Here is a 21,922-nt window from a genome sequence, read left to right as displayed (position 1 = left end):
ATATCTGTCACCCCTTATAGCAAGATGCTACACACTGCTCCCTCAAATACAGTATCTGTCCCCCTTATAGCAAGATGCCACACACTGCTCCCTCAAATACAGTATCTGTCCCCCCTTATAGCAAGATGCCACACACTGCTCCCTCAAATACAGTACCTGTCACCCCTTTTAGCAAGATGCCACACACTGCTCCCTCAAATACAGTCTGCTCCCTCAAATACGGTACCTGTCCCCCCTTATAGCAAGATGCCACACACTGCTCCCTTAAAAACAGTATCTGTCACTCCTTATAGCAAGATGCCACACACTGCTCCCTCAGATACAGTACCTGTCCCCCTTATAGCAAGATGCCACACACTGCTCCCTCAAATACAGTATCTGTCACTCCTTATAGCAAGATGCTACACACTGCTCCCTCAAATACAGTATCTGTCACCCCTTATAGCAAGATGCTACACACTGCTCCCTCAAATACAGTACCTGTCACCCCTTATAGCAAGATGCCACACACTGCTCCCTCAAATACAGTATCTGTCACCCCTTATAGCAAGATGCCACACACTGCTCCCTCAAATACAGTATCTGTCACTCCTTATAGCAAGATGCCACACACTGCTCCCTCAAATACAGTATCTGTCACTCCTTATAGCAAGATGCTACACACTGCTCCCTCAAATACAGTATCTGTCACCCCTTATAGCAAGATGCTACACACTGCTCCCTCAAATACAGTACCTGTCACCCCTTATAGCAAGATGCCATACACTGCTCCCTCAAATACAGTATCTGTCCCCTCTTATAGCAAGATGCCACACACTGCTCCCTCAAATACAGTATCTGTCCCCCTTATAGCAAGATGCCACACACTGCTCCCTCAAATACAGTATCTGTCCCCCTATAGCAAAATGCCACACACTGCTCCCTCAAATACAGTATCTGTCCCCCTATAGCAAGATGCCACACACTGCTCCCTCAAATACAGTATCTGTCCCCCTTATAGCAAGATGCCACACACAGCTCCCTCAGACTGTCACTCCTTGATGACAGTCAGATAAGCACGGCCAGAAATTCATAAAGGGTACTGGTCACCATGAAGCCTCCTCTTTCATCTCTGGTTAGCCTGCATGGCAAGGTTCCAGGGCCCATTCTAATCTGGCACCCCCGGTCACGTGTCCCCTTAGCCCCCCCTAGTTGTGGCCGTGCCATTTCCCTGGAGATCTGTGCTTGTGCTGCAATTACACTCTGGCACAACATCAGAGTTTACTAACACCTATTAATGAGCTGCCGGATAGAGAGTAGGGGGCCTGGATGGAGACTGCACACAGGCCCCCTACCCTCTTAATATTCCCCTCCCTGTATGATAATCGATAATGATATGAAAATGGCCAAAAACTGTTTGAATTTTGTTTGGTTATTAAACCCGACTGATCCATCTGTAGGACGTGAATCAAGACTGTACAGTGTATTTGTGCTACACTTATTTGGCAGTTGCTTCACCCCTCGTCCACGTCGGCTGGACAGCGGCACCATCATGCCGTCTACAGCCAGCTTAAAATTCAGGCAACAGTTATACTAGCCAGTAGTCACTATATGATGTTTAACATGGAACAGCGAGTAAAGAACTATAAAATTCTAAAGTGACATTTTCAGAGACAAACGTGTCGCAATTCCACATTTCTGCTCCAAACCGCTGAAATTCAGGGAATCACCGAATCGTCTGAAGGGTTTCGCTCATCTCATGGAACAGCACACTCAAAAATTTCTGAAGCGCTATTAACATAACATAATATATGACTTTATTCTAGTAGTGCTGCAGACAAAAACAAGCGGCTGAATTTTACATCCTGATATTAATTCCCTTCCAACAGGGCTTAATCAATCAGGAATAGCAGGCCTTAATCTGGCCAGCCGAGGGGAAAAATGTGTTTTTTTACAAGATTTAATTTAAATGATGTGCATAAAATCTTTAGCTACAAGGATCACGCCAAGAGGACTTATTATGTTAACCCTCGTATCGATAATACGCTGGAAAAGGAGACATATGGAAATAAAACAAAAACACATTCATAGCAGATGCCAAGAAAATCTTCCCGTCTTTATTTTTTTCTCCTCTCTGCAGCGAGGGCTCTTACGCTGCTTCATGCAGAGCCTCCTGGTGAGTGGATATGTGTCTATGAGCCTCGGCCCAGCTTGCAGAGCATCTCCTTATGTATGCTGTGCGCCTACTCTCTGCTCCTCAATGTATTCAGGTTTCTAGTAATCACCAGCAGCATTTCAGAGTGAGCCCGTCGGAGCTGCGGAATCTTTTTTTTTTTCTTTTCCGAAGACATTAAATGGCTTTGCACGTAATTGAAAGGTTATCTCCAACCCAAATGTATATCTTACTATATAGTGTGCGAGAGGCAGCTTCGTCCACAGAAAATACGGACGAAATTCGCGGCTGCGTCACATCGTGGCAGCAGCTGCGAAGAGGATGGCGACGTTAAGATTGATTTTTGATGGATTGCAGGCATGCAATCGGCAAACTTCCAGGTCCGTTTAGAATTATGGTGGCTATTCTGACCCGATCGCATGCTGCTGTTTTTTGAGGCGTAGCGATCGGGTCAGAACCGCGCATGCGCCGGCGCCACAGTGTGCCAGCGCATGGCCACCCATCGCTGCGCTACGAACGCCTCTGCCTGATTGACAGGCAGAGGCGGACAATGGGGGTGAAGGGGCGAAACAGTGGCATTTGGTCGCCGTTTCATGCGTGCAGCCCAGCCAACGCAGGCATGGACGGACCGTGCGGGGAGTGGCCGGCAGCAGCTGCGTGATGTCACACGCAGCTGCTGTGGGCCGGGGAGCGATGAATAGTGCAGTGCAGTGCAAAGGCATCGCCGCTGTGTGATGCCTTTGCACTTCTGCAGGGGGGGGGGGATGCGGCACTGACATGCAGGGCGGACTAGCCCTGTGCTGGGCGTCCCCCCGCATGCCTGAGTTCATGATCGTAGCTGTGCTAAATTTAGCACAGCTATGATCCACTCGGAATGACCCCCTTAACCTCATGGTTGGCTACACTGATCAAATGAATTTGTACCGATAGGACAGATTATTGTTGAAAGTGGAATGCGCCACTGCACAGACTCTGTGTTGCTGCTCCTCCAGGGAAGCTTCATTCCCTGTACCAAGATGGCCACCGTGGCTACTACTGAGAATGTAAGGAGCCATCTTGGGACTTTGTTAGAGTGCCACAGTTAGAGACAGTAATCTAACACTTAGCTCCACTGAGCCCTGTGTTTACTTGGGATGTAACCGCTGTTCCAGCACCCTGCACTGCTACCCGATATCTACATGCACTCACCGGCTGGTGAGCTGTATGACATCCTGCTCTATCTACCAGTGTATATAACAGTGAGTACGGATGTACCTGCTTTAGCTTCAATAAAACCTCTGGCTGAATAACTGGACTGTTCGAAGTTGCAAGGCATCCGCTGGTGTGTACGTAAAATCTGCTATATCCTCCAGCCTGTACACACATATTTCCAACATTTCTTAAGTCACTGACCAAACACAGATAAGTAGAATAGTACATTTGTCCAATAAATATTTATGGATTTCAACCATTTTTGCCCATTCTTGGTGGTCGGTGGTGCTATCATAGGCGTGCGCAGCTAATTTTATTAGGGGCTGCACCGCCTTTTGGGCATGTCTAGCACTATTTTACATTCTCTTAGTAAAATCACATGGCCTAATCTAATTTCTCCCTAGTTCTAATAATACAAGTGGATATAATACACCCCAGAGAAATAAAATGAAACATAATAGTGTGACCACCGGACGGTCCTGACTGTCCACTACGGCATAACCCTGAGTCCTAGATGCCGCTGCACCCCATCGCTGCTTACACGTCCCCAACCTATCCCTGACCCAGTCACGGAACTAAAGAGTGGTGAGCCTAGGTGCATATGCATTCCACACCACTTGCACCCCCCAGCACCTACACCCTGATTTTGAGTGGGCCACTCTGAAAAGTACAGGAGATTTAGGGGGCCAAACACTTGAGCTTTAGCATAACACAAGTTTAAAATTTACACATGCCATCAGAGCCATATTTAACTGTTTCTATGCCTTCAGATTCTCTATATATGCAGGAGACCAGCATTTGTCACACATGTCTCCATGCTCACAGTTACTGACTGTAGTACCCCTTATTCACATGACGCCACACAGTATGAGCCGAAATTCACATTGCAAAACACAGTATGAGCCAAATTCACATTACGCCACAAAGTATGAGCCAAAATTCACAATACGCCACACAGTATGAGTCGATATTCACATTACGCCACAAAGTATGAGCCAAAATTCACAATACGTCACACAGTATAAGCCGAAATTCACATTATAGCACACAGTATGAGCCGAAATTCACATTACGCCACACAGTATGAGCCAAAATTCACAATACGCCACACAGTATAAGCCGAAATTCACATTATAGCACACAGTATGAGCCGAAATTCACATTACGCCAAACAGTATGAGCCACATTCACATTACGCCAGACAGTATAAGCCACAATTCACATTACGCCACACAGTATGAGCCGAAATTCACATTACACCACACAGTATGAGCAGAAATTCACATTACACCACACAGTATGAGCAGAAATTCACATTACGCCACAACAGTATGAGCCGAAATTCACATTACGCCACACGGTATGAGCCAAAATTCACATTACGCCTCATGGAATGAGCCACATTCACATTACGCCACACAGTATGAGCCGAAATTCACATTACTCCACACACCACGTGTCTCAGGTAACTTATGGCAAATTCACCACTGGTGGCATAAGTATAACAGCAAGAAAAAAAATTATACTTCCAATGCTGATGTCACATCCAGTTTGTATTATTTATTATCTTTGCACTTTTTGTTTCACGGGATCTCTAATACAGTGAAGGATATTGATGGATTTGGCCATATAACTGTGGCTATTGCTAATGGAACCCAAGATACCATGAATAGTGACATACAGTCTGTCTCGGTGAAAGAGTCTCTGCTGAACTGCATCAGCAGAATGTGTCCTTCGGCGGTGGTTCCGAGTCCCCATGAGAGGAACGCTGGCTGTGGCCGCACACATGATTGAGAGCGCGGGAGGAGATTGCGGCGGCTGGGAGGTGAGTACAGCGGCCGGGAAGAGAGCACAGGCGGATGCACGGTATGACATCATCAGGTGATGTCAGTTACCCCCCTGTGAGGCCGCCGCACATAATGTAAATTCAGCAATGTCAGCATGTATTAGCGGGCGCCAGGTGCAGCGGTGGGGGGGAGGCAGAGGAATGAGCTGCAGGCATGATCACTGTGCTGCAGCAGGCAGTGTGAGGAGTTCCGGACATTAGGGGGTGCCTGTGCGCACCAGGCACCCCCCCCTGCGCACGCCTATGGGTGCTATACATGTGCGGCAGCAGAACATTTCCTTTAAATCCACTGTCAGAACATGCTGGGACTAGCAGTTCCACAACAGCTGGAGTCTCTTCTTACCTAGGAGGAGGTGTGCTTCAATCCTTGGAGAGAGATAAAGTGCAGAAGTTGCCCATAGCAACCAACTTGTAACTGTCATTTTATAGACATCGTTAGATGACAGCTAGAAGCTTATTAGCTGATATGGGCAACTTCTCCAGTTATACATCTTCCCTCTAGAGATCCGGGTATTCTGGTTACTGGTGGGGTAGACTTATGGTAATGGGTCGGGGCTGTTGGGTCACTTGCATAGGGTGTTTTGGGATATAGCCCAGGGTGGCTCAATGTATACTGATCAAATACTAGGGGACTCATCATTTTCTATGGGGCTCACAAATGTTACACCCTATGTTACGCGCTGATCACACACATAGAGGTCGGGTGTAGCCACGTAAAGCAGCTAAACCCGACCAAGCAGGTCGCTTTTCGCGCATTTCATCTTGCCCCCGGGGTGTGCGAGCTGCAATGCAGACGCTGGCAGCCATTCGCGCCTGAACTGAGCTACAATTAAATAGCTCAGTTGGGCGCTAAGAGCTGGGCGCTAAGAGCTGGCTGAACAAATGAATTCCGCCCATAGTGTAAGTGTTGGAACACGGATACTGTTGCCCATACACGCAAAAGGTGTACATCCAGAATTTAATACGCTTAGTTTATAAATTGGAAATGTGCGGTTCCATTCTTCAGAATCCACCCGAATTTCGTGGATCGGAACCAAACCAAAACCCGGTCCAGATCTACTGAGGAGATTTGATTTGAACTGAGTCCCAGTTCGAAACTTCCTGCGGTTCAGATTTTGGATTTTAAATCTGAATTTCGGGGATTTAGATTGCAAAACTTACACGATTTTATCATTTTAGCAGTTCTTATCGATTTTAAACGAACCAAAATCCGAATCTGAACCAAAACACTTGAAGGTGGTTTTTCTAAACCCAAAACCAAAACACAATAATGAAATATAACAAACTAGTATAAATGTCCTCCACGGATATGTGACACAGTGACCCACTTTCACTGCAATTAAAGTACTGCTCCAACAATGAAATATCCACAGGACCGTAAACAAATTTGCTTCAACACCCCCCCCCCCCCCCCCTCGCAGAATGAAAGGAATTTGTCGTGCACATTACAAAATGTATAAATAAATAAATAAAATCTAATTTAAAAAATCTTCCCCCCCCCCCCTGCAAGTATCTTACAGTATATCAGGGCTAAATGAAGCGTCACTCGTGGAAAAGCTTTGTTGAAATAAAAGGATTATTATGCGCTGGAATAGTGTTTTGTATTCAATCATCCAAGCTTAAAAGCCCATTTGCCAATTTACATAAAATAAATCTTTTCCATGCTTGTTTTTGGGCGTTGCCATGGGAACTGCAAATTTCCTTTTTTTTTTTTTTTTATTTCCTCTACATTTGGAAATTAAAATTAGGGATAAAATGATATAAAAGCTACATCCACTCCAGGGATGGGAGAATAAACTGAAGTATGGTAAATTAATACAGTATGGGGGTAATTCCAAGTTGATCGCAGCAGAATTTTTTTTTAGCAGTTGGGCAAACCCATGTGCACTGCAGGTGGGGCAGATATAACATGTGCAGAGAGAGTTAGATTTGGGTGGGTTATATTGTTTCTATGCAGGGTAAATACTGGCTGCTTTATTTTTACACTGCAATTTAGATTTCAGTTTGAACACATCCCACCCAAATCTAACTCTCTCTGCACATGTTACATCTACCACACCTGCAGTGCACATGGTTTTGCCCAACTGCTAAAAAATGTCCTGCTGCGATCAACTTGGAATTACCCCCTATGTTTGCACATTTGCATTGAAAATGCAGAAAGTTTTTTGACATTTAACATGAAAGTGCTGCAGCACTACGGAGCGGCTTCCTATGGAAGAACAAACACATGGCAGTTGGGAGCTGATTGGCTGGAGTACCATTTAGCCCATGCAAGGAGTTTTAAATACTTAAAACTCGTTGATAAATGGGCTCCTATGTTTGCTTCAAAAGCGGCATTTAGACTCATTTTAGGAGCCTATTTATCAACGGGTGATAAAACTTGTTGCAAGTGATAAAACTTCCTGCGATTGATAAATGGTGCTCCAGCGAATCAGCTCCCAACTGTCATTTTTCAAACACAAAGCAGTTATGAGCTGTAACACATGACAGTTGGGGGCTGATTAGCTGGAGCACCATTTATTGTATGCCATGAGTTTTATCACTCAGAAACAACACAGGCGTGTTGGGAACGTGTTCTAGGTGTTGCCTGGTCGGCCACTGCAAGTTCGTATGCAGTTGTAGAAGCCCTGCATCTTAGGAGAGCCACTCTCTCTGAGACAGTGTAGGGTTGCTCTGTCCGATGGTGCATCCAATGTGTGCCCGATGTTCCTCATGTTCCAGCTTTTGCACGTCTTTGACGGATGTGAGGCTCTAGCAGTCCTTAGCATATTTTGCACGCCCACCGCGCACAAAATTGTACCTCTGCTTGCACCTCTGATGCAGGCTCAGTGTTACAAGATAAATGTAAGTCTGTGAAATACTGGATATCCGGATAATAGGTCGACAGTCAATAGGTCAATCCCATATGGTCGACTTGCATTAAGTCGACAAGTACAAAAGGTCAACTTGGTCAGTAGGCCGACATGTAATAGGTCGACAGTGCTTAAGGTCAAGAGGTACAAAAAGGTTGACAGGCTCAAATGGTTAACATGAGAACGGTCGACGCACATACAGTTGGCACAGGTTTTTTAAATTCTATTCTTATTGTGGTTACATTTGGGTAAACATACAAATTGACACCCAAAGTAGCATCAGTCTGGAGTAAACCGGGCACATGTGCTACTGATGCCAACCTGCGTCTATCTCACCATGCATAAGGCTCAGGACACTGTATGTCCGCAAAATACTCTTTTTTATGAGAGTTTTATTTTATTTTTAGCAGAAATAAATAGCAATTGGCCGCCGATCCGGAATCAGGCCAGATTGTACGGCATCCTGTATTCACTTCCCTCCTACAGTACAGTAGCTTCACTCCTCAGTGGTCCGGAATACCAATGTCCCTGTTTTCCATATGTTTCAGACTATGAAACAATCCGGTTATACGTTATAACAAGGTGATAGAAATAAAGAGATTCTTCGCTATCATACATAAAGCAGCTCAGATAGAAATAGGTAAATTTGAGTTCTATTTACTAAGCCTTGGAGAGAGCTAAAGTGGACGGAGATAAAGTACCAGCCAATCAGCTTCTAACTGCCATGTTACAGGCTGTGTTTGAAAAATGACAGTTAGGAGCTGTTTGGTTGGTACTTTCTCTCTATCTACCTTATCTCTCTCCAAGGCTTAGTAAACTGAATACTTTGTCATTTAAAAATGAGCGGTATATAATGGTGACATATAACGTTATACACCGCACAAGCACTTATAGCAAGTAGAATAATCAAATGAGTACAAGCAATAAATATTACCTGTATAACGTATATATTAACCCTCTCAGGGATAAGGTAGTGGAGATTCTTGCACCCTTCAATTTATAAACACAGTCATGTACTGTGCACGGAGGAGACGTAAGTTGCCCTGTGCTGACCCTATGGGGGTCATTCCAAGTTGATCGCTCGCTTGCAGTTTTTATCAGCCGTGTAAACACTATGCCGCCTCCCACTGGGGAGTGTATTTTAGCTTAGCAGAAGTGTGAACGCATGTGCAGCCGAGCTCTGCAAGAACAGTTTGTGCAGTTTCTGAGTAGCTCTGAACTTACTCAGCACTTGCGATCAGCCTATTCGTGTCCGGATTTGACGTCATAGACCCGCCCAGCGAACGCCCAGCCACGCCTGCGTTTTTTCAGACACGCCTGCGTTTTTGCAAACACTCCCTGAAAACGGTCAGTTGACACCCAGAAACGCCCCCTTCCTATCAATCTTCTTGCGGCCGTCAGTGCGAAGGAAAACTTCGTTAGAACCTGAGCACAGCCACAAAGAGCTTTGTACCCGTACGTCGCGCGTGCGCATTGCGGCCCATACGCATGCGCATAAATGCCATTTTTTCACCTGATCGCTGCGCTGAGAAAATCGGCATCGAGCGATCAACTCGGAATGAGCCCCTATCTTCCCTCCTCATGTGAGCAACAGTGTATGAGGACGCATCTACAGTTTGGCATATCATGAACTATGCAACCAAGCTGTGCGGTGTGTTCCGTCCTATAGTGCATCTGTTATGTAGTATACCTACAGTATACCACTAGTGGATTTGCGTGCTACAGCAGGCGACAACTACGCTAATCTAAGGTCTGGGCCACACATAGTGACCAAGTGGGTCCCGCTGAATTTGACCCGCTTGGCTGGGAGGGGGGGTTCTGTGTGCACACGGATCCTGTTCTGCTAGATCCCGCAGAACAGGATACAGCCAGTCACACACAGGGTTTCAATGGAACACTGCCGCACTGCGTGAACACATACATTGAAATGCATGCGTTCTCATTGAAATCCCGCCGTCCTGTCATCCGGCCCGACCGCACGGTCAGATCTGGCGGCGGCGGGATTGCATAGGCGCCCATGTGCACTCTCCTTGCGGCCAAGTGGGTCCCGCTGAACAGGACCCACGTAGCCGCTATGTGTGGCCCCACACTAAGAGAAAAGTTAAGAAATTAGGAACTGATAGGACTGTGTCACGCCGTGTCTACCGCTAATGCATCATTGTGCAAATTTACACGCCCCCGATAATAAGACAAGTACAAACTCTAAGCCCCCAGTAGACCTAGTACACTTGGTGCTACAGCGCAAAGGTCCAAAATAAACTATCCATGGTGCAGATTCTATCCATGCCTCTTGATCTATATAGCACAAAAAGGCGAATCACATCTGTAGCATCTACTTAATATTGGGCTGTAAAGAAATTCACTTTCTAACTATATATAAATCACATTTATCACCGATTGTTGATTTAATGAATATTATACATCCTTTTTTTCTGAGAATTCCAAGTTATGGCCAATTGTCTTATACATGTTAAAAGAGGAAAGTATCTTACGCTTAAACCTGCAGTTCCAGCCAATGGAAGCAGCAGCAGAAACATTGGGGGTCATTCCGAGTTGATCGCTAGCTGCCGTTGTTCGCAGCGCAGCGATCAGTGGAAAAAACGGCTAATCTGCGCATGTGTATGCACGCGCGTCATACGGTAACAAAGTCCATTGTGGTTTTGCACAGGTTCTAGCAAAGCTTTCAGTCGCACGGTCGAACGCAGGAAGATTGACATGAAGTGGGCGTTTCTGGGTGTCAACCGACCGTTTTCAGGGAGTGCTTAGAAAAACGCAGGCGTGTCGGGGAAAACGTAGGCGTGGCTGGGCGAACGCTGGGCGGGTGTGTGACGTTAAAAGCCGTCCCTCCATCGTTAGAATCAACGCACACGAAGAGTAACCACAGGGCTGGTCTTGTTTTGCACAAACAGATTTAGCAGGCGCTCTGCTGCACAGGCGTTCGCACTTCTGCAAAGCGAAAATACACTCCCTGGTGGGCGGCGACAATGCGTTTGCACGGCTGCTAAAAGTAGCTAGCGAGCGATCAACTCGGAATGACCCCCATCATCTCAGTCTCATTGCAGAGTGTATTACACAGTGCCTGATAGACAGACGTGTAATGCCGCGTTGCTCCCCCATCCTACATCTGAGCTGATGTATCTCCGGATTGCTACAAGCGACTAATTAACAGGTGTTACACTGTCACAGCTGATTGTGAGCACAATTACTGCAGAGGATTTAGAAGGAGATTAGAAAATTAGAAACCTTTCATTTGGGAGACTTATGGGGTAGAACAACACAAGTCTTCTTGGCTCACGGTGGAGGTGACATCATTCTGTAGCGACACCAAATTTAATTTGAAGGGGTGACCCAAACTGCCCCCCTCCTCCCCATGAGGATTCCAACTCTGGCACATTTTATAAACCAAAGAGCGTACTATTGACAGCGCTCTATTAATTAACTTTCTGCCGATACAAATTTTATTCAAAGCTGGGAAATCCAATTAGTATCGATCCGCTCTTTATTGCTACAACTAACTTAAGTCACGTGGTTCTCATTGATCTCAGCTTGGCGCGAACGAGCAGTGATACTGGATCCTTTTGAGAATCGGACTTCATCAATCCTGGCGTTTGGAAACAACACAGAATAGATGTCACTGATGGTGTGTGTTTCCATTTAAACTCATTCAAGCAAATGAGCTGCAATAGCCGACGAGCAAGTGATTCATAGATTATGTGCTGGTGAATGTGTCTGAGGCACTATGGCAGAACTGGAACATAAGTACATACTGTACGAACAATAATTGGCTTTTTCCACCTGTTGGCCATCAGCAGTACTGCAGCAAATAAAACGTAAGGGTGCAATGGCCTTCTTACCTATTCACTGGCTTCTTAGCAAGATGTGCAACTGCTCTACCATCATGTATGCAACTAGTCAGGGGACTTGTCTAGATAGATGTCCACGAGACACCAGTTGGTGCAGCTGCCCCGGTGCTCAACAACATTATTTGCACAAGCAGGGTCAGGTACCTGACCATCTCTTTGCCTGCTGATTTTGTGCTACCACGGCTGAGCAGGTTCCTATAAACTCTATTTTTCCTCTGTTGTTTCTTCTCTGTATCTGTGTAATAAGTACCAAAATCTCTGTCCAAAGGTCAGTGAGAAAACTCCCCAACTCCTACTGAACATGTCCAATGGTTTGAATATTATATAGATAGCCCCAGATCTAAAAATGGTTTGAGCTGCTCACATAAAGTGGTATTCCCCACGTAAGGGCAAATGAAACTAATATGGGCATGGTTGCCCAGTAGCTGCCATTGCTGCTTACAGTAGTGATGTGGCCTTGAGTTTGAATTTGACCAGGTTAGAGGCTGATTAATACCCCATGGGGTTAGGGTAGTCTGGTCCCATCAGCACCCCACATGCCCTAGGCAGGAGCCAAGGTTGCCTAATGGATCATCTGGCTATAGACCGGGGACCAGTGTATGTAGAGTTTTCCCAATGTTCAAATGGGTTTCCTTCATTTGTTTTGAGATGGAAATAAAAAAATGAAGCTATAATGTTATTCTACCTGTAAGTTGCTTGTTTACTAGAACAGGACAAGACTATTGACTAGACTTTGGGCAATACAGTATTGCCAGTTTTATTACAGTTTGTTTTCTGTTTACAGCCTTTGATGCTTCTCTCTAGCCGGGAACCTTTCCTGTAACTTCATCATTAAAGCCTGTTCCTCAGCTACGCTCTGCTCTTAATTATATTCTTGGCCCTAAATCATCGGAGAGAGGAACATATCTCAGGTGTGTCGGGTCAGGGCAGATCAGGTGGAACGAGCAGGAGATTTCCACTCTGCGTTGTATCACAGTGTAGTATTCGAGAAAAAAACTACAAAAACACAAAATTATAGTGTTGCCTCTGGGCTTCGATGCAGGCCGCCAAAGACTATAAATCAAAAGTATTTAAAAAGGCATCAAAACACCTTAGGCTGTAAAGCAAAACCGTAAAATAAAGGTAAATGTGTGAGCATTTGTCACAGTATGTTTAGAAGCCAGAAAAGAGATCTTAGGGAGGAAATAATAACAATATTTAATGCTCTAAACACTTTGCACAGACAAAGCTGCGATAACCCCCGGGCGTCCCAAAAAGTTGCAGTTCAATGGCCATTAATTGTTATCGTTACGGAATTGCACATTCTTCTGCATTAAATAATTATTCTGTACTTGTTTACAAGGCAGTCTGTGCATCTGTGTTGGGGTCTATGGCCCTCATTCCGAGTTGATCGCTCGCTAGCTGCTTTTAGCAGCAGTGCAAATGCTAGGCCGCCGCCCTCTGGGAGTTTATCTTATCTTAGCAGAAGTGCGACCGAAAGGATCGCAGAGCGGCTACAAAAAAAGATTGTGTAGTTTCAGAGTAGCTCGAGACTTACTCCTAGCTTACGATCACTTCAGACTGTTTAGTTCCTGTTTTGACGTCACAAACACGCCCTGCGTTCGGCCAGCCACGCCTATGTTTCCCCAGCCACTCCTGCGTTTTTATCCGACACGCCTGCGTTTTTACACACACTCCCCGAAAATGGTCAGTTACCACCCAGAAACACCCACTTCCTGTCAATCACTCTGCGGCTAACAGTGCGACTGAAAAGCGTCGCTAGACCTTGTGTGAAACTGCAGTGGCTTTTGTGAAAGTACGTCGCGTGTGTGCACTGCGCACCATACGCATGCGCAGAAGTGCCGCTTTTTCACCTAATCGCTGCGACCGAAAGCAGCTAGCGATCAACTCGGAATGAGGGCCTATGTACTAAGCCTTGAAGGGAGATAAAGTAGCAGCCAATCAGCTCCTAACTACCATGTCACAGGTTGGGTTTGAAAAATGAGTTAGGAGCTGATTGGCTGCTACTTTATCTCCATCCAAGGCTTAGTAAATAGACCCCAAAGTACCAACCAACTAGCTCCTAACTGTCATTTTTCAAACCCAGTCTGTAACATGACAGTTGGGAGCTGATTGGCTGGTGCTTTATTTCTGTTAACTTTGTCTCTCTCCAAGGCGTAAGAGAATTAAGGACTACAGTGATGGCAGTGGAGGTGAAGGAGAGAGAGAGAGAGAGAAATGGGGGTGAGTGACTGATGGATAGAGTGGGGGGAACGCTTAATGCAGAAGTGGGTGAGAAAAGAGTAAGAGGAAGGGAAATAAAATTATGGGGGGGGGAGTGGGTGAGAGGGTATGGGGTTGAGGTGGAGAGAGAACGTGGGGAAAGGTGGTGATACGGATTGCTGAGAAATGGGAGGTGTGAGAATGTTTAGAATGTAAGCTCTTGTGCAAGGCCCTCTTCACTCTTGTTCTTCCCCTGCGCTGTCCATACCACCAGCGCTCCTTGTCTCCTTCTCTACAGGACCTACCAGCCAACTTCTGCAACAAGAGATGTGTGAGGTCCGAGCAGAGGACTAGGAAGGTGGGGTTATGGGAGATGAGCTATTTTTTATGTCATCTCAGCTCAAACCCCTTTGGTTGATTTTTTTGGGGGGGCATTCCTGACTTTGCTATGCAGGTGACGGAGCTTCGATGGCACGACGAAACGCGTCATTATAACTAGAGATGAGCGGATTCGGTTTTACTCGGTTTTACTCGGTTCTCAAAACCGAATCTTATTGGCTATCCAAAACACGTGACACCCGTGAGCCAATAAGATTCGGTTTTGAGAACCGAGTAAAACCGAGTAAAACCGAATCCGCTCATCTCTAATTATAACCCAAATCCTTCCCACTTCAAGGGCCTGCTGGCGGGTTGCGGGAGAGTTGCACTTTCCCCTGTATTTGGGAGTCTCCCGGAAGTTCTGGGAGAGTGGAATAATATCATTCAGAGCAGTTTCGCCCTTTGGCCTCTGAGCCTAGCGCTCACAGTGCCCCTTAAGACATAGCATGGTTGTGCAGCTGACATTTCTGGCCGGCGAGGGGCAGCATTGCAGAAAACAGTATGTATACTGTATGGGCTTCATCCCATCCTGCACCATCTCAGATTGTTATAACAGCATTCACTGCACAAAGGAAAATGCTGGGTTATCAATGAACGCGTCAGTCCAGCTTCCTCATGGAGTCCCCAGGCTGCAATGCTGACAGGCAGAGTGTGTGCAGACATCCACTGATACACTCGCTGCACCCGGCTCCCCTGACAATCGCCCTAATTCTGCATCAGGAAATGAGCGGGGGAAACACACTAATCTGATTAAATGCGTTCTGTCTGTGCCAATATCACAGGCAGCGACAAAGTCATTATAGGGCAGCAGGATTTAACGAAAGTCACACACAAAGGCGCGGGAGAAATAGAAAAGATGGCTAATTTGAAGCTCCCTATAACAGCATTCAAGGCCAAGGAGGAGATTTATCAACGAGAGATAAAGTGGAGAGACTGAGAGAAAAAGTACCAGCCAATCAGCTCCCGTCATATTGCAGCTCACTATAGCGGGGCCGTGTGTCTAACTCCAATCAGTGTACAGTATGTGTGGGGTTTGTACGTCCCCCTTGCATTGATTGATGTCTCAGTAGTCTTTGTACTGCGTTGCATAATATGTTGGCGCTATTAAAACAGAATTACGCGTGGTGGTCCTACAGCGGGATATGTACTGTAGCTACATCTCCAGCAACAATGTTACCCATCTGTCCTTTATGTCATGTGCAATTTAACTACAAGAAATAATCTGCTGCAATTTTTCCCAAATGTATTAAAATGGGCATCAATTAGTGCGTTAAAAACGATTCCACCATTGCCAAGAAGCAGCATTAATCCTGTATACAGAAGTGATGAATATGGTTACACTGATTAGCTGAGCAGCTAAAGACAGGGGGAATCTCCTGAAAATTAATTGATTGCAGGAGAGCGACAAAGGGGTAGAAGAGAGAGAGAGGGAGAGAAAGGGCAGAAAAGGAGGGTATCCGGTCTCTAGGTCAACCACACTTATAGTAGGTCAACAATGTCTAGGTCGACCACTATTGGTCGACAGGGTTTCTAGGTCGACAGGGTCTCTAGGTCGGCAGGTCAAAAGGTCGACATGAGGTTTTCACAATTTTTTTCTTTTTAAAAAAAACTTTTTCATACTTAACAATCCACGCGAACTTCCATTGGGAATAGTAACCTGTGCCGATTGCAGCGGCAGCGCAGCGAGGCACCTCGCCCGAAGCTCACGAGCCATGCGAGGGGACACGGTACACTAATTGGGGTTCCCGCTCACTGTACGGAGAAAACAACAACAACAAAAATTTTAAAAAACTCACGTCGACCTTTTGACCTGTCGACCTAGACTATGTCGACCTAGAAACCCTGTCGACCTAGAATCCCTGTCGACCTAGTTACTGTCGACCTTCCATACCACATCCGAAAAAGAGACAGACGGGGGAGAGATAGAGAGACAGGGGGAAGTGAGAGAGCGAGAGAGAGTGGGGGGGGGGGGGAGAGAAAGAGAGACAGGCGGAGGGAGAAGAAAGAAGGAAGAGAGTGTGTGTGTGTGTGTGTGTGTGTGTGTGTGTGTGTGTGTGTGAGGTATATATATATATATATATCAAGGAGAAAGGTTGTCTGTAGGCCTTATGATGTAGGTGAGATGGGCGCACGTCTGCGTCCTTTCTGCAATACGTGTCTCAGCTATTCCCACAATGGGATCATTTAACAAGCGCATGGTGATTCCTCCCATCAGCCACCGGCAGCTCGTATGAAGTTCTGATAAACACTTTTCTTTTGAAGAGATCTTTAAAACTTATCCTGTATGCCGACAACCTACACGGAACTCAATTAGTTTTCCGATGAAGGTTTGAAATGCGCATCAATGATACGCGATGGTGTCAGCGGGCCTGAAATGAATAATATTACGCAGGGCTGTGAAATCCCCCAAATGATAAGAATTAATATCATCTCCTTTCGCTGTTATGTATCTCATCATCTGACAGGATCAGTGACTGTTGTCAGGCCGCGCAGCTCGCGGTTCCAGCAGATCTATAACTGAGCCCGACGGATCAGGATATCATTTATAGGGATGCGTTTAGAGATGCATGATGTAAGACGGTTCGGACCCTTGTCTGCGGCTTCCAGTCAATCCCAGATGCCGTGCACTCCATCTCTGGCAGAAGCACCATATTTAACATGGTTTTATCTGTAACGAAATGTCCTTCGAAAAATGATCTGCCCATAAATAAATATTTCTTGTAGACGCTGACACATTGGGGCCGGCATTGGCCGAGATCCAGCTGGGAGCCTCTATCCGCGCGCAGTGATCATAAAATTTTGGACGGTGGGAATTCACAGTTATTAAGCTGGAAACAGCATCCTTAACCTGTGCTACTAGCATTCAGATATTGAGAATGTCTGAGATCCTATTTGCAGTCAAAGGATTCAGCATAATGTGTGAGATTAAAGTGGCGGATTGTGTCCTGTAAGAAAATTGCATTCAAGTACGTACTGGTCTGTGACAAAATACCCCAATTCCTACATTTCTGTCTGCAATAGTTTCCTTCCCATTGTGTTGTTTAAAGACGTACAGCGTGCGAGGGAACAAGTTTACATTTAACCCCCTACAGCAACCAGCAAATCACCACGAGCCCGGTAGTATGGTGAGCCAACGTCTGGAAGATGCTCAACCACCGGTGATTCTTTAATGGGAACTTATCCCTGCTGAAAGCAACATTGTGCATCTCACCGACCCAGTCGGCACCACTGACGGAAAGATGTAATAGGTAAGATTTTCGTAGCCCGTGGAGGCAGGAGTACTGGGCAGTGGTGGGTTGGGTAGCCCCCAAATGATGGGAACATAGGAAATTGGAAACACATTGTTATGCCAGTGGAGGGATATGACTTAATGTGATGCTCCTGAGATCATGGTGCGCACAGTCATCCTATGGTCTGTAATGAGGCCCTTCACAATAAGTGTGGTAAGCAATTTACATCATATTTACAGTAGAGACCTATTTATCACTGGTTGTAGTAAGGCCCTGTAATCTATCATTTCCTAGTGCCGCATATCGCAATATCATGGCCATAAGAAAAAATCTGTTTTGCCAATTTACCAAAATTCTCTTGCCATGACATGGGCTCCAATAATAGCCTGTCACAACATAGAGAGAAATGTTAAATGATAGGTTGCACTATTACTTAACAGCCAACCTTGTATCGCTCATGTACATGCAGATTCCACCATAGCGTAGGGTTGGCCATCGACCATTTGCCTACTGGATGATCTTTTGTGGTGTGAACTGTAGTGAATTGTATATTCCTGTTCTTCCTGTATTCCAAATTCTTCTTTTTGTGATTTCCAACCAAAGTAACGTTCCTTTAATCAACCAGTCATCCCATATCCAGAGTTCATTGCAGATCAATAAAAAGAATTCCTTTTGGAATTGCTGACTCACTTCTGATTCGTATCAATCTATCGTACCTCTCTGAGCATGGTACTACGAGACAAGGTACAAGACACAACATTTAGGGGAAAGGTCAATCACATAGCCACCCAACTACTGTGATACCTCTTTCAACCACTTAGACATGCCCTGCCAACCCTGGGGGTGTTACATTTGCAGTCTCCATAGAACGCTTTGGGGACTACTTAGGCAAATCACTGCAGACATCTTAGGAGCGCCTGCCACGAATCATACATTAATAAAAAGGCCTGTTAGTATGTTACGCACACCAGTGCTAACAGGAGTATACCGGTGTATGAACAGAGAGGGAAGCGAAGCAAACGAACTCACAGACAGTATAACATAACATACACAGGAGGTGATGGAATAACTAATAAACACAAAGTGAACGGAGAAGCCCAAAGGCTCAGGAATTGGGTGTCTCCCTAGTGTCAGGAATGCTCAGATGGAATAGAGCGGACAATGAAGCGATGTGTAGTGATTTAACATGTGGAGCACCTGAAATGATGTTGCTAAGAGCAACAGAAAAAACCCCAAAGGGTTACCAACGGGTGTGGGAATAAACTCCTTGGTCAGAGATAGAAATATAGACACAAGGAGAGTATCCACTATCCTAACCCCCACTTGCAGGGCACAGGTTCAGCTTACTGCCACTAAACTGACACCTGGACGCCCTGCACAGTGAGGGAGGATTAAGCAAGCAGGTCTGAGAGTACAGCCGCAAACCTGCGGGGTTCACAGAATAGCAAAAGAACCCCAGCAGGTCAAACAACTGACTCCAGTCTTACTGCTAGGTCCGGATTGGCAGAATGAAGTACCGAATCCCAAGGCCTATTCGCAGTAAGCAACAAGTAAATACAAAGTCACACAGTACTAGCTAACTCTCTGGAACTGACTAACAAACAAAGATTCAGCAGCATTTGCCTAGCCTGAGAGGATGGTTTATATAGCAGGTGCTGTCCACGCCCCACTCAGACCTCACAGACTGTGAGCACAAAACCAGCGCCGGATTCCCTGCCGTGCACAGAGCCTGTAACCACTACACAGTAAAAACCCGGACCGGAGTATCAGCTGCGCTCAGGTTACTTCGCTAACACTTGCCTCCCGGTTGCCATGGCGACGTGGCAGCACAGAGCAGGAGATCCTAACATAGTATGAGCAGAATCTCTCTGATTCTCCCCACAAAGAATCCAAAACCGTGCCGCTTAAAACATCAGGAAAATATATTTAATTCATTTACGTAATCTCATTTATTTTACCTGTGAAAGGCTTCAGGAATAAGTAATACTGAGCATCATTAACACCAAACACTTTGTTAGGCCAATAGGTTTAATTTAAGCTTATTACTGCCCATCTCCTACCCTATAATTGCCAGTCGGCTCCGCAGTCGCCTCCTGACTCATTTCCTGCGCCCAAATGAAGGAATGTTTTTCTCATGAGTCAATGCAGTACGTGAAGCAGTCAGGATAATTATCAGAACAGCATCAAAGTTTCAGTATTAAATCAACTTTCTTTTAAAGCCTGATTTATTCCCTGCTGGAGCCGTGTCACGCCGTAACGTTCTGCGCACGTACCTGACTGTATCTCGGGCCGTAAGCCTGGAGAGATGTGAATGTTAAACAGCAATTAGCTTAGTGCCTCAATTTCCCAATCCCAGGGCTCTGGCATAAAAGGTTCCAGAACTGAAATCACAGCGTGATCACGTTGAGTAGTTGGGTCTCCAGAAAACGTTGATTTAAATGACCACAATATTTACAGGAATAGTGGATCAAGTATTACATGCTTCTTATCCACCAACGGAAGTGGGGAAACTCCCATGTTATGACATATTGGGGGAGCTGTATCAAACCTTGGAGAGAGACACAGTGGAAACGTTGCTAAAAGCAACTAACCAGCTTCTAAGGCAGAGGTTCTCAAACTCGGTCCTCGGGGGCCCACACAGTGCATGTTTTACAGGTCTCCTCACAGAATCGCAAGTGAAATAATTAGCTCCACCTGTGGACCTTTTAAAATGTGTCAGTGAGTAATTAATACACCTGTGCACCTGCTGGGTTACCTGCAAAACATGCACTGTGTGGGCTCCCGAGGACCGAGTTTGAGAACCTCTGTTCTAAGGGGTATATTTACTAATGGTCGATTTTCATCGCTCGATGGGCCTAATTCAGACCTGATCGGTGTTGTGCGAATTCGCACAGCAGCCGATTAGGTCTGAAGTGCGCCGGCGCCACAGTGTGCCGGTGCATGGCTGACAGCCGACGGCTGACGTAGCCTAGCGATTGCCTCTGCCTGATTGAAAGACAGAGGCATTCCTTGGGCGGGAGGGGGTGGGACGGCGGCGTTAAGCTGCCATTTAGGGGGCGTGGTTCGGCCAACGCAGGCGTGGCTGGACCGTGCCGGGCTGCTGCGGCTGCGTGACGTCACACGCAGCCGCTGCGACCCAGGCAGTGATGAGTAGCTCCCGGCCAGCGCGCAGGATCTGCGCTGGCCGGGAGCTACTCCTGAAGTACCAAAGCATCGCCGCTGTGCGATGCTTTTGTACTTCTGCGGGGAGTGGTTGGGGGGGGGTGGGTCGATCAAGGCTACGACCAGGTCTGAATTAGGCCCTATATCTCCAGCAATGAGCTAAGGTTTGTATCGCAGACATAGCAAGTAATCTGTGTCACCCCCTGCCATTGGTTGGATACACTCTCTATCAGTATACGGTCAAATTTGAATTGTATAAAAGAACATGGATGAATACAGCAATATCTTCCAACTGCCCCATTTCAGAGACAATGCCCCACCATCTCCCGGCTGGCATATTTGTCCCAACTCGTAAGGAATATAGAGGTCTATACACAAGCCTGGTGGCGGCGTTATGTTAAGTGTACTTTTAGTGAATGAGATGGGGTAATGGCAGTGGCGGACTGGGCAGGGGGTCAGGATGCCATAATGGTGGCGATCTACAGTGACACATTATAACTAGAACTATACAAACTGCAAATACGGTATGTAGGTGTCAACTGCTAGGAACCGAGTGCTAGCAACAAGCGCAAGTAGCTTTGAAGTTCAACCATCGTCACTGCAAACTTAAAGTGCTATTGGAAAGTCATCTTATGTATTTATTTATTTTGAGCAGGACACGGCTGATCTCAGCCCCTTCCTACGTGACAATCCGGTAAATGGCGCAGCTCCCCTCATTATAGCACATCAGTCTCTTACGGTCTAACATCACCGCCGTGTCTCAGAAATCCGAATGAATTGCTGCACCTCACCGCAGCCTGCTCCCACATGCCCTTTACTACCTGCCATGTAATGTCCAAATGCTGAAATCACTTTCCACATATCTGGCCTTGGAGGAATCGCTGCGAGGAATAAACTGCTCATTCTCTCTCTCTCTTTCTCTCTTATGTCGTGTCTGTCAAAGTCTCATTGGGGAGACTTCTATATACTGCAGCACGGCAAAGGCTTCGAGAACACATCAAATCTAGTCCAATGAGTTAGTAAATTTAAATTCTGCAGAAATCAAT

The sequence above is a fragment of the Pseudophryne corroboree genome, chromosome 2 (genome assembly GCF_028390025.1).
Source record: "Pseudophryne corroboree isolate aPseCor3 chromosome 2, aPseCor3.hap2, whole genome shotgun sequence".
NCBI lineage: Eukaryota > Metazoa > Chordata > Amphibia > Anura > Myobatrachidae > Pseudophryne > Pseudophryne corroboree.
The sequence above is the reverse complement of the archived record's forward strand: the minus strand, read 5'-3'. Positions refer to the sequence as shown.